Raw genomic sequence first — 11,813 nt, 5'->3', positions numbered from 1 at the left:
CCTATGAGACTTATTTTTACGATATTTACTTTTACTAATTTCCTTTAATGTGTCCCTGTGAGTCTTATTTTTACGGTATTTACTTTTACTCATTTCTTTTTTTGTGTCCCTGTGAGACTGATTTTTACAATATTTACTTTTACTATATTTCTTTAATGTGTCCCTATGAGTCTTATTTTTAAGATATTTAGTTTTACTCATTTCTCTCAATTTTACCCTGTACCAATTTTTTCCCTGATAATTAATTTTCATCTTTTCTAGAAATTTTTGCCTGTTTCCCTGATATTTTACTCTTTGTTGTGAATATTTTTTATTTAACAAATGCTTAGACGGAGATGTAATACACGGTTTTATTAAATTTTGTTCAATAATGTCTACTTTAGTTTCTAAAATTGAGGATGCGACCGAAGTTAAATTGTCTGCACAAGCCCTATGTTTTCTGAGATTGTAACTAGACCCACCCCCTTTGCAATACCCATAGCAACACTGCATGTTTGGCTTCTGAACACAAACAACATTCTCATAATGATTACCGTTACAATTTTCTAAGTAAATTCCCTGATCTGACAACAACTCCAACTTACAACTATATTCAAGCCAGCGACCACCACAGTAAGTAAAAATACTAACTCCCAACATATCTGCTGCTGCTTGAATCTCCACTTCAGTGGCCCAACTACCAACATACGCCATTTTTGAGACTGTGAGATATTCCTCCATTGAACTATACTCACTTCTCAAAACACCACCATTAGCCTTCAAATGCCTAACTACAGCTAGTCTAATTTTCCTATGATTCTTTTGTGTACCACACACAGACTGACTAACTGCTCTAAAGAAACAATTACCATCCCCGACTATTTTCCCATTATTACAAGGAGCACCCAATGGACCAACTTGTGTAGAAACTAGATCTGCCTCCTCTGAGTCAACATTTAACTGATTGCACAGAGTTTCTACAACTTCCCCAGAAAGCGGCTTAAACTGGAGGCCTTTACTCAAAACATCACCTACAAAAACAACATCCGAATCATCATCACCCTTCCTAAACTTCTTTGATGAACACCCACTCGGTGAAGCTTTACGCTTTACACTCGAGCTAACCGTTGGTTCTACTTTTAAACTGGATCTCTGGACAACACTAACACTAGCTATCTCAAACGGTTTGGGTGGTTTTAATCCTGTCGCTAACTTGCAGATGTGCTCAAAAACATCATCTAGGCACCTGAAATACATTACAACACTCTTCCCTTCCCCGTCCACCATCCCATCTGCACTGCGCGCATGCGAATCTACAATAGCAAAACGTCCACCTTGACTTATGACTGCACATGTACTACCACCTAATGTAAGAAAACACGTCTGATACTTTACCAACATCTTTAACAAACCAGATCTGAGACTGATGACAAAACCACAATCAATCAGCTCACCTGCCACCACATCAACATGGCCACAAACATGTTCCCCATATTCAAAGTCGAAAGCGTGTCCATCGATAACAGAGTGTAGGGGCAAATCAGGAACACTAAGCAGTGGCGAATCATCGCTGGTGACATTGCTGTCCCTCAACCGATTGTAAAGTTGATCCCCCAAAAAAACCACCTTGTCGAGATTGTCTGTCTGCCACGAAAACACGCCATCAATGGAGTGTTTTGCTATGGCTACCAAACTGATAGCCATACACTGAACGCCAGCGTGGCGAAACCGACAATCTCCCTGATGGAAAGATCCCCTGACAGAACTCGATTTACTCGGTGAACTGCCACCCTCAACTACGGTTGTGACATCAACATCTACGAGCAATGTCGCACTGTCAATGTCTGAATCTACCCCCACAGACAGGCTGCTAATGGCATACCACTCTGCACCCAAAGACTTCTTAAGACTTTGAATATGTAACATCAGGTCGGCCAGGCACGTGTTAAAAACTGCTACAGACCTACCAATACCACATGGAAAACCAGATACGTCACAACTACTACAATCAACTACAACAAAGTAACCATTGTGCGCAATGACAACACTCACCGCACCGTGCAGGTTCAAGAGACACAATCCATCAGTCAACAAAGGTTCCTGTAGCTTTTCGAAGAACACAGAGTCGTCTGAGCCGAAACCTCTGTAGACTGATGGACCAATGGCTACTTTCCACTTTCTGCCAAAAACACTGTGCTGTTTCAAGAACTCGCACAGATCACTATCAAAGCCACTATCCCTACTTGATGTACCTACAGAACTAGCCAACTTCTCACCTTCTAAACAAACACTATCGACATCTCGCACACCCCATGTACAAACAGGGGCAATGACATGTTTAAGTGCGGCGACAACACTGCACGCAATTGACACGTCAGTCGTTGTCGCCGACACTTTCCCACTACCACCACCTCTAACTACACTACCAGACACAACAGCCTGTGGCTTTCGCTCGTCACACCTGCAAGAGGGAGGGTTAGCGTCAATCTTACTTTGGATGAATCTTCTGCTGACCTCCTCCCCCTCCGGCACCGTCACAGCACTCGGAGTCGCGTCCCCCTAAAAATAATTAAGAAAATACATTAACAAAAGTGTCATTATCGCATTTGAGAGAACTTGCTAATCATATACAATAATTTGGAACAATTTGTTTGATCTGATTTAGAATAGTGTACCAACCTCCTCCGCAGCAGTGGTAGGTGATGGCTCCTCCCACACGGCCGCAGCCACAGCACTAGCAGTCGAATCCCCCTAAAGAAAATACATGAACAAAAGTGTCATTATTGCATTTCAGAGAACTTGCTAGTCATAGCAATAATTTGCTATGTGTATTACACAATATGTACATGCACATAGAATTAAACTGATTAAGGATAAAGCGTACTAACCTCCTCCTCTGCAACCACGTCCACAACGATGCCACGTGTCAGCCTGGGAGACACCCCAACGCTGGGTGCCGCCTTGACCTGTTTACACGAAACAAAACCATGTATTTTCTTAATTGTTTTCAATACTTGCCAAAGTACTAAACAAGTAAAGCAAAGAAACTATTGCATTATCGGTGCCTACCATTTGTACTGCGCAATTCAGTGATTACATTAATGAAATAAAGACAAACCTGGCACAATGCAGGTCTCCTCTTGCAGGCCACACGTTTCGGACGTCGCTCCACCACACACCGTGTCTGATTAAAGAAAATCAAACACACTTTTAGAACATATAAAAGGAGTGTTTTAAGGGAGACAATACAGTTTTAAAAGACCTCAATCAAAACGTCACATTTTCAACTTACCTTTGTGTGTTGTGGAACGGCTGGGCAGTCAGGGCTCGAAAGATGAGCTGGAACCACGGCGTCCATCGCAGCCAACATGGCGGTGCTGAAGTGGACAGGATTGAGTGGGATGAAACAATCCTTCAGCACGATGGCACGTCCGTCCTCCTGTGAAATAAACACAGAAACAGAATATTAGTCACAATTGCTATTGAGTAAATCAATGTGCACAGATATACAATCGATATACATATGTTAACAATTAACGTTACAATATATACTACAAACCTGATGCCGAACCACACGTCTCTTTGAGGGCCTGAAGAGCTGATCCGCAGATTGGATCCTCTGCAATGACAAATAACAATTATTTGATTAAAATGAATGCATGGTGAACATTTTTGAATTTCAACCATCAACTATTTAGCAAATATGAGTGGGAAGTACTGTATGCCAATATTACCTTCTTGCCGTTCACCACTTCCATCCAGACATCGCAGGGGGGAGAAGAGGGAGAATCCCTCACAATCACCCTTGGAGGGGTGATTGGACCCGGCGATGCTGGTCGCGCCTGTGCCGGTGCTGGCACAGGCACGGGAACATCCGGCGCCTTTGGTGCTGGCGCCGGCTCTGGCACGTCCAGTTGCGTGTAGGCAGCATGCCACAGCAACTCGGCAAAAATGCCCATGCCAGCCTCGTCGCTCAAGTGAACCTGAAAAGGATAGAATAATACACTCACTAACAATAACATCAACTTTCAATAAATAATACTATCAAGTCAACTACAAATGAGTGTAAATCATCAATCAACCTTCTTTGCACACAGTATATGCTACTTACACTATCCCTGACCCAGAGATTCAGGTCGCTGAAGGGGAAGTGTTCGAACGTCGAGTAGTACGCCATACCTAAGAAATGATAAATATATATAAATCATTCATGTACTTACATATATCAACAAATAAAGTAAGCATGTAACATAAACATCTGTTTGAAACATACCCATGGACTTGGCCACAGAACGAAACTCCCGGCTCATGTGCTCCTGCAGCTCTGGAGCGACACTCAGGCGTGGAACGAAATCCACGACAAAAACCTTGAAAGACAATGACATTCCATTTAAACACATGTACGCTGTACTGCAACACGTCATTAATGCATTTTAAGAACTGAACAAAATACACACAATCAACTAAATTACTTACATTCTGCCAACGCTGACTTGCACTAATCAAGAGCTTCCCAAACTCTTGACCAGCCAATTCATGAGTAGTGCTGGTGGTCAGGTTGTTACCGGGGGCCAGGATGCAGACTGCATCGGGTGTCCGGGGTAGCATAGCGTGGACCAGCTCCGTCCTAAGATGAGACGCGCTGGCCCCAGGGGTCGTCATGATCCCAAAGGAAAGCCTTCCCTTGGAAATCCCGACCGTTCCATCGGCAAAGGGGCGCAGATGGGAATCCCCTATGATAAGAACAAACTGAAAGATAGAAAAACCTATTTAGAAATCATGTTTTTCAATTAAAAAAAAAAAAAAAATAATAAAAAATTATAAAAAAAAAAAAAATTATTAACACATTCTTAAACAATCAATCACCTTCTTATCAGCCGAATGCGCAGGAACGAAGAGCTTGTGTGTCTTGCCTGACACAGACACCGGGTACTGGGTCACACGACGGCGTGTCCCTGTACCACGGCCTATTCACAGAAAGAAGTATATTAGTATTTATAAAACGGATGGCTTAAATCAAGCAATCTGATTGGTTCCCAACTGTTGTATATTGAGCATATACACACAGCTATGACACCCGTTTGGTTCACAGAGTTCAGTATCACTCCGCGCCTAACTTGAACTGTTGTTTATTTATATATAAAAGCAATAGAATAGTTCACTGAAGCCTAAAAACATGTTGATTGCTGGAGAGGGTCGAAATGTTGTAAAGCAATAGGCACACGGTGAGTGAACTGCTCGATAGTATTGAGTATTTGGTGTAAAATACACATACTGTACCCCTGAAATCTCCAATAAAGACGTTATAATACAGTATCAAAATAGGCTCCCAGTATTCTTACAGTGTACATGGAGTGAGTAGTGGTGTAAAATAACATGTTTCTGTAGTGGGAGCATCGCTTGATAGAGGCAGTCGGTCAACAGATTAAATACGCTACCAAACACATAAGGTAGCACTTTTTGATAGGGTAGCATGATTCTATAGATTCTGATACTGTATTATAACGTCTTTATTGGAGAGTTAAGGGGTACAGTATGTATATTTTACATAAATACTACACCGCGGATCAATAGCGTCGTCATGCGCATGCGCAGAACCACTAGGTAGCAAAATCACCAGAGTGAAGGGGGTCGCCGTCCCTCCGCTGCGCGGCGGGATGGACAACGCCCCTTAACTGTGGTATAATGACCGTATACCACAGCCTGGCGTGATCTATTGCTTAAATATAGTATATACTATATTAGTAATAATATTACTCATCTAGATTACACAAATATTGACCTCATTTACAATTTCAAAAGCTTCACTGTGCACATAGAACTTGATGACAATGGAAAAAACCCAACTCCCTACTTACGTGCAACAAACTCGGGACGGTCAAACGACAGTTCCACGTCGACGGGACGTAGGGCTGCCTCTCTCCTCTTGGCCGCCTGAGAGAGACGGTACGACTTGCCGCGAGGCATCTAAAGACATATAAACAGAATATGCGATAATACGATTAGAAAAAGCGAATGAAACCTGTAATGAAACATACTTGCATCTTAACTACCACACGTTTAAATGGAATGATAAATGAAGTATGAGAAATAAACTCACCGTCGTTCCAAGGAGGATCAAGCGTCCAAGTAAATCGATAGATAGATCGACGGATAGATAGATAGAGAATAGATAGATAGATAGATAGAATAGATGGATAGAATAGATAGATAGAATAGATAGATAGAATACTACTAGTAGTACTAATAGTAGTGATAGTATACCTGAAAAGGTATTAAACTATCAAGCACACTCTCTCGATTGAAATATCTCTGTGTAGAAATATTTCGCACAATCGCTCTAAACCTTGCAATAAAACACAGCTCCGAAGCTCTGAGTCTCAAAGAAGGCGACAACTGCCGTTCGGACAATCCTTTTATAGCCTACCTGGCGTCACACACATTTGAATCACAACAGCCAATCGCAGCACAACATCAGCCAATCACGACACAGGGATTCAAATAAGCCAATCACAAAACTGTCAACAAGCTCTTGATTTCGCGCTGTCCACCATCTTGTGTATGCTGCTCCGCGACTCGTAGTACTTCCGCTCTGAGACGGTGGCCGCATTTGTAGTCAGGATGGTTTATATCGTTAATCTTAGTATTGTTTAGCATCTAATTTTGGTTTTTGGTCTGTCTGTTTTATAATGGTGTCTTGTTAGCCCTTGTGGGCTGGGCATGCTGATGCATGACACAATAATAATAAAAAATACTAAACTAAACTAAACTCTAGCGTCAGTGGAACATAATACGTCAATGCCACCTCCATCTTGGGGCGGCCTAACCACCCACCTGAATGAATGAATGTCGGTCTTCTGTCCCCATCGACGTCTATCTATGATATCTAGTCAGTATACATATATGAGCCAATGCGACGTCTACTCTTTAGAATGTCTATGATAGCTGTTTAGCAAATCACACACTATAAATATGATAGAGAAGCAGAAACAGGGCGAGTAAAATCAGCTATTTTAATATGTTGAAGAAACAATTAACATATGATTAGGCTATATATAAATACACACATAGCCTACATAATATATATATTCTGGCAACTCCGATAGTCGGCGGGGGGGTTCTCAAATCACACGCACAAACAGGGTTGCAGTGCAACCGTTTTTATTTCATGCAACTCACAAAAAAAGGAGAATCATAAAGCAACACAGGTTATTCCCCAGCGGGCCAAACAACAAGGGAAAGCGTCTCCGAATCGGGTCCGTCCGGGAGGGTGGCGTGGCTCTCGCTCCCGGCTTCCCCCCGCTCAGCGCTGTGGGAGAAAAGTTCCAGCGTCAGTGCGCTATGTGGATATCGGTGCCTTACCCCGACTGTCTTCCACTCGACTTACTCCTCGTCTCCAACGTGCCCGGTCCTTAAAACCCCTCTGCCGTCTTGCTCCCCCAGGTGATCCCAATGTCCCCGATTGCCCTGGTTTGCTGGATGAGCCCTCCATGGCACGTAGCCTATCTCCCGGAGCCGCTCGGGGTGCTGGCGCTGTTCGTCCACGCCAGACAGCGCGGGGTTGCCACAATATATATATATATATATTATATATTATATATTATATAAATATAACTTGTGAAACACACACACAAGCAAGTCCGGTTGTCACACTGAGTCCGACAGCTGAAGTGTACTGACTCACGTGTTGCTTGTTGCTGTCGTGCGGTGAACGGGGGGCGTTCAAAGACCGTCGGAAAGTTGAATTAGTAAACAATAGCCGTACCGACACTTTCGGGTGGCAGAACGCGAGTGGCTACCACTGACCTGAAGCCAACCAGCCGGCTGTAAACATAGACACATAGTCAAAAAACGAAGAACATAGTGTGACGTCATGGTGAATCGTCGACTCACCTGTTGCTCTGTTGTCGTGCGGTAAACGGGGGACGTTCAAGGACCGTCGGAAAGTTGAATTGTTTTCAAACAGCCTAGTAACGCCACTGATACACAATACATACACACAATACACAGCTGCACAGTGCTCCGAGATCTTGTTAGGGACTGAGGCAAAACTGGAATTACATCAATTCGCGAAAATTTTTAAAAATGCGCTTCTTTAAAAGTGTGCTTCTTTAAAACTGCAATTCTTTAAAGCTGTGCTTCATTAAAACTGCGCGCAGTGATGAACGGGACCTCGTACTCCGACATCTTGTTAGGGACTGAGGCAAAACTGGAATTACATCAATTCGCGAAAATTTTTAAAAATGTGCTTTTTTTAAAAGTGTGCTTCTTTAAAAGTGTGCTTCTTTAAAAATGTGCTTCTTTAAAAGTGTGCTTCTTTAAAAGTGTGCTTGTTTAAAAGTGTGCTTCTTTAAAAGTGTGCTTCTTTAAAACTACAATTCTTTAAAGCTGTGCTTCATTAAAACTGCACGCAGTGATGAACGGGACCTCGTACCGGCTTGCGGCCGCGTCACGTGCCGTCGTAACATGTGCACACTTGTCAGCGCACATGTTACAACGGCACGTGACGCGGCCGCAAGCCGGTGCGAGGTCCCGTTCATCACTGTGCGCAGCCAGAGGCTCAAAATCACTCAGCAAAGACCGTAATAGTTATGAATATGAAATTCACAGGACACGTGTAAACTGGTGCCTTTAGCTCACATACCAAAATTCGTATTTGTCATGTTTGTAGCGGCCCCTACAGGAACTTTAAAAAGCAGCCCCTGCGCCACGTTTCACCAATATGTATGAAAATCGGTGGGCAGGTATAACGTGGCAATACCTACAGAAAAGCCCATGCCCCAAAACCCACCGGAAGTCGACTAATTGCATTTGTATTTTTCACTTTGGGCGGCAAAGTTCACTTTTGCGCCTTGTATTTCAACAAACTCCTCCTAGGGAATATATCGAATTTGCTTCACAATTAGTCAGTACAGTCAAAAAATTGTGCTCAACCAACGCCGTGTTATTTGTGACTGGCCGTTTAAAATTTGTTGGCTTATTTTCGCTTTTTTCACCTTGTATTTGAACAAACTCCTCCTAGGGAATTTATCGGATCTGCTTCACAATTGGTCAGTACAGTCAAAAAATGGTGCTCAACCAACGCTGTGTTATTTGTGACTGGCCGTTTAGAACTTGGTGGCTTATTTTCGCTTTTTTCACCTTGTATTTAAACAAAATCCTCCTAGGGAATTTATCGGATCTGCTTCACAATTGGTCAGTACAGTCAAAAAATGGTGCTCAACCAACGCTGTGTTATTTGTGACTGTACGTTGAAGGGCGTATCCGTGGCGTGCCGTCAAATTTACCCGTTTTCAATGGAATTTTGTCACTTTTTCACCTTTCACATTTCAACAAACTCCTCCTAGGAAATTTATCTCATATGCTTCTACAGATTACATAAGTTCACAAAAAATTAAAATTACATAAGTTCGCGAAACATTAAAATTAAAACAGCGGGCAGTGATGAACGGGACCGAGCACCGGCTTGCGGCCGCGTCACGTGCCGTTGTAACATGTGCGCTGACAAGTGTGCACATGTTACGACGGCACGTGACGCGGCCGCAAGCCGGTACGAGGTCCCGTTCATCACTGCGTGCAGTTTTAATGAAGCACAGCTTTAAAGAATTGTAGTTTTAAAGAAGCACACTTTTAATTAGGGGTCCTACGGAATCCGTAGGAAACCTATTGTATTCGTTAGTATTATTATTATTTTTATCCTGACTTTTTGGCTCCAAAAGTTATAAAAATTGGCAGGCTTGTAGAACTCTTAAAGTTAGTAAAGGAATCAAAAGATGGGCCAGAATAACACATAGGTGGCGCTATAACAAGGCCTTGAAGTTCAGGACTTCAACAGGCTGCCATTACCACTAGGAAGGTGCAATTTGTATGAAACTTGGTATACATGCACCATTTCTCATGATGAACAACTTTCACATTGCAACCCATATTGTCAGACCATTGGGATATAGTGCAGTGACCACAACTTGACCAAACACCCACACATTAACTCCTTTGGTGCTGAAAGTGGGAAAAGCTCCAAACTTGGCACACATGTACCAGGTCACTGTGGGACTATAGGGTGATCAAATAATAGCAATAAGGCAAAATACGACAGAGATATGTATTTTAAAGTGAAATACATGCATATGTATACAGCTCTACAACACGTTTAAACAGCTCCAACATTGCATCCAAAAGACCTAGGCCCAGCTGTTGAATGTGGCTATTAAGAGGAGATTCCATAGTATACCCATGCCAAATTTGAAGACTATATCTGAATAAACAACCAAAAAACATTAGTTTGAAGTTCTCCCTTCTGAACCATGGCCTCACTACAATGCAGGATGGGCCTTAAAGGGGTACACACGTTATTTCGCAAACATCCGTTTGACACAGTAGGCTTTAGTAACATGGTTGGTGATTGTTTTGATATGTTAACTGCCGGAAAACCAGTTTTTAAGGCATACCAATGCATATTACCATACCAACCAAGCTCACCATACCTCCACATAGGAAAGTCTTAAATTTCTCAAAATATACTCCAATCTGCCCTTGGCAGTCTACGGTCATACTGTCGGTCATACTGTCAAACTGTCATATTGTCGTTCATACAGTCATACTGTCATACTTTTGTTCATACAGTCATACGGTCATACTGTCAGTTATACAGTCATACTGTTGGTCATACTGTCATACAGTCATACTGTCTGTCATACTGTCGGTCATAGTGTTGGTCGTACTGTCATACTGTCGGTCATACAGTTGGTCATACAGTCATACAGTTGGTCATACTGTCATACAGTTGGTCATACTGTCATACTGTCTGTCATACTGTCATGTGAGAATGTCAAAATCTCTTCTCACTGTCTCTCCCCTCACATCATATTTAATGTGGTATTTGGACTTCCGGAGCACTAGGGGGCAGAAGGTTAACCCCGCCTTGGCCAGGGAAGTTCCCCTTATTATTGGTATGGCCCAATCAGTCCACCTGGGACTCATTGGCTTATATAAGGGGAGTCTCATTTTGTGGCAGGTGCTTGCTTGACAAGAGGCCAGTACTAGAGCACATGGTATATGTGGCGGCTAGGCTGATGGCTAGGCTGATGGCTAGGCTGATGGCTAGGCTGATGGCTAGGCTGATGGCTAGGCTGATGGCTAGGCTGGTGGCTAGGCTGGTGGCTAGGCTGGTGGCTAGGCTGGTGGCTAGGCTGGTGGCTAGGCTGGTGGCTAGGCTGGTGGCTAGGCTGGTGGCTAGGCTGGTGGCTAGGCTGGTGGCTAGGCTGGTGGCTAGGCTGGTGGCTAGGCTGGTGGCTAGGCTGATGGCTAGGCTGGTGGCTAGGCTGGTGGCTAGGCTGATGGCTGTTATGGCTGTTATACCGTAGGACCCCGTTATTGTTGCTGGCAACTATATTTATTATTATTTTTATCCTGACTTTTTGGCTCCAAAAGTTATAAAAATTGGCAGGCTTGTAGAACTCGTAAAGTTAGTAAAGGAATCAAAAGATGGTCCAGAATAACACATAGGTGGCGCTATAACAAGGCCTTGAAGTTCAGGAATTAAACAGGCTGCCATTACCACTAGGAAGGTGCAATTTGTATGAAACTTGGTATACATGCACCATTTCTCATGATGAACAACTTTCACATTGCAACCCATATGGTCAGACCATTGGGATATAGTACAGTGACCACAACTTGACCAAACACTCACACATTAACTGCTTTTGTGGTGAAAGTGGGAAAAGCTCCAAACTTGGCACACATGTACCAGGTCACTGTGGGACTATAGGCTGATTAAATAATAGCAATAAGGCAAAAGACGGCAGAGATATGCATTTTAAAGTGAAATACAT

At 43.0% G+C, this 11,813-nt stretch overlaps 2 long non-coding RNA genes across 2 annotated transcripts; both read right to left on the bottom strand.

Annotated features, from left to right (window-relative positions):
* Window positions 1-3,884: 3,884 nt before the first annotated feature.
* On the bottom strand, window positions 3,885-4,535 carry LOC311355914. Its single transcript, XR_014637551.1, has 4 exons — window positions 4,456-4,535; window positions 4,253-4,346; window positions 4,091-4,158; window positions 3,885-3,962 (listed from the first exon to the last, which is right to left on the bottom strand). It is a non-coding gene; the product is annotated as an uncharacterized lncRNA (long non-coding RNA).
* A 2,412-nt stretch (window positions 4,536-6,947) lies between these two features.
* On the bottom strand, window positions 6,948-8,300 carry LOC311355371. The gene is made up of 3 exons (XR_014637427.1): window positions 7,664-8,300; window positions 7,367-7,512; window positions 6,948-7,288 (listed from the first exon to the last, which is right to left on the bottom strand). It is a non-coding gene; the product is annotated as an uncharacterized lncRNA (long non-coding RNA).
* Between the last annotated feature and the right edge of the window lie 3,513 nt (window positions 8,301-11,813).

The sequence above is a fragment of the Micromesistius poutassou genome, assembly GCF_964030765.1.
Source record: "Micromesistius poutassou genome assembly, chromosome: 11".
Classification (NCBI taxonomy): domain Eukaryota; kingdom Metazoa; phylum Chordata; class Actinopteri; order Gadiformes; family Gadidae; genus Micromesistius; species Micromesistius poutassou.
Note: the sequence above shows the minus strand (reverse complement) of the source record. Positions and strands in the feature narration are given on the sequence as shown.